The sequence below is a fragment of the Otolemur garnettii genome, unplaced genomic scaffold (assembly GCF_000181295.1).
Source record: "Otolemur garnettii isolate 467f Iridium unplaced genomic scaffold, OtoGar3 scaffold00012, whole genome shotgun sequence".
In the NCBI taxonomy this organism is placed as follows: Eukaryota; Metazoa; Chordata; class Mammalia; order Primates; family Galagidae; genus Otolemur; species Otolemur garnettii.
The window spans coordinates 11,436,374-11,438,886 of NW_003852407.1; positions in this window are offsets into that span (position 1 = coordinate 11,436,374).

A 2,513-nucleotide genomic window follows, 5' to 3' on the forward strand; every position below is an offset into this window, starting at 1 on the left:
AAAAAAAAAAAAAGAATGCAAGCATAGTGCTACTTTGAAAAAAATGTGTAGTTCAAGAATCGTTTGCTTCAAAGAAATATAAAAGGAGATATAGAAATGATATCTTACAACTATATGACTAATTTTTTCCTTATCAAAATACTTATTTTTCTTTACCAAATATAACCTAAAAAAGGCATTCTCTTGACAAGCTATCACACTTTCAAAATCTGTCTTCTTTGACCTCATTCTCCTTTCTTTACCCACTATTTTACTTCAGTACTAAAAAGTCTTCCCTACTTTAGATCTTAATATCTCCCAGTTCTTTTCACTCATCCCAATAAATAATCCTTATTTGATCACCCCTTATCTGACTAACATTTTCTTATTTGTTTTTGTTTATGTCTTATCATCCCAACTTTTAGCATACTTGGCCTGCTGGTCTTGCCAATGCACCATTTCCACACTCAATGCAAGTATAGCACTCCCTTCTATGTTGTAAGATATCCAGTTACATGATATTTGTTGGATTACTTGACATTAGTTTAATTTATATGCTCAGGATTATCATATGATAACTAATTTTACATGATGTCTTTCATACATTCCAGTGCAACCTCTAATTTTTAAGTCCCTTTTTATGTGTTTGTATGTAATTAGAACTTATCTTCTTTCATAGTTGATAAATTGCTTGTCAGGTTCTATAACCCTGTATTTGTTCATAAGGAGGAGCAGGAGTAAGATAAATGAGTACTTTTAAGAATGTTCATATCAATACATCATGTTTGAGACCTCCTACAACCCTCTGAAACTTATAAATGTCTTGTGTTCATTTAAAAAGTGTTTATTATATTATTCCCAGTTAGACCCAAATTTAAGGCAATGTCTACTTTGAACAATATTTACAGTTTAGTTTTGGAACTATTTTATATTTAAAAAGATGAAAAACAATTTGTAAATAAACTTGTAAATAAATTCATCTTTATTATTTAATCTGATAAGTCACTGCTATCCCTTTCACCTGTAAGTGACATGTGGCATCTCACTCTGGTAGATTAAAGATCATCAAAACTGTATTTTCTATGGCACTTGCGGTCTCTAAAACTGCTTAACCAAAGAACTGTATGATAGAACTGATACTTCTAGTTTATGGGCCTGAGTTTTAAGAGACTGAAAGCTTCTACTTCCTGTCTCTTTACTTGAACTTGGTAAAGTTCCTCTCACCATTCTGAGATGAAGCCCAATCAGCCTCATTAATGAACTCATGTAGAAAAAACAAAACAAAGGCTCTCAGCTGAAAGGTGCCACCAAGCTCCCAGCTGGCAGGAAGAACCAAATTGCCGGTCATGTGAGTGAGCCATCTTAGAAAAGGATTTTCTAGCCTCAGTCAAACACTTGAGATGGCATTGGGGGAACACAATCAAGTTCTCTGCCAGAATTGCAAACATGTGAGAAGAAAAAGGAAAGGAAAAGAAAAAAGCATGCAAAATTTAAACCCGTTAAACTTGGCGATAATTTGTTAGGTGGTAGTAGATTAGTGAATTACGAGGTTTTTATATCTTGTTTTGTTGTGTTGATGTTGTTATTGATATTATTGCTTCTAAATGCTTTTCTCTCTCTAATTTGGGTTTCTCTCAAAATTTTATTTCTCGATGGGGTCTTACCTGATAACCCTACCTCAAATAACGCTCTACTACCCCACTATTTCTCATAACTGAGCTTTATTTGTTGTCATGGCATATATTTCCACCTCAGTTATTATAGGTAACTATTTATTTTATTCTGCCTCACTGGAATATAAAATCCATGAGTAAAAAATTTCTGTTTGCTTATTTTTGTATCCATACTTCCTGGACTAGCTCCTGGCATATTGCCGATGCTCAATAACTTTTATGAATAAATGCGCAAGTGAGATGCAAAGTGTTGCTTACAGATGGAAGAGATCATGGTGACTTATCAGATGAAATAATAAAAACTATTAGTTTAAAATTCAACTATGAAGTATGAAGGGGATTTGGAAAATAAAAAAATGGAAAAGAGGAAAAAGTAGAAGGACTTTCAGTTGAGAGAAATTGAGTAAATAATAATTCAAAAAAGTGAAAATGTATGATGTAATCAAGAAAAGTGGGTAAAGTATTTTGAACGGCAAAATGTGTGGCCATGTAGAAAAAGATTTCTATTTTGCCCAGAGGGCTACTCACCCTTTTAGATCATCTTCTTCCCTGGTGTGGCAGCTACCCTGGAGTCTGCTAATTTTCTGTTATTTGTGACTTGGGTAGTCTCAGATCACATGGAATGGGGCTGATCTGCACAAGCAGTTAGATAGTGAGGAGATAAAAATGTATGACTTCTCAGACTAGGCCCCAATGACATTATAGCTTCTTCTAATCCTTGGATTACTCAATCTGGAGAAATTAAGCTGTTATGTTGCAACTCTCATTTATGGAGAGGTTTGCAAGTGAAGAACTGAGGCTTCCTGGACATCAGCCTTATAAGTGAGACATCTTGGAAGTAGATCTTCTGGGCCTATTTAA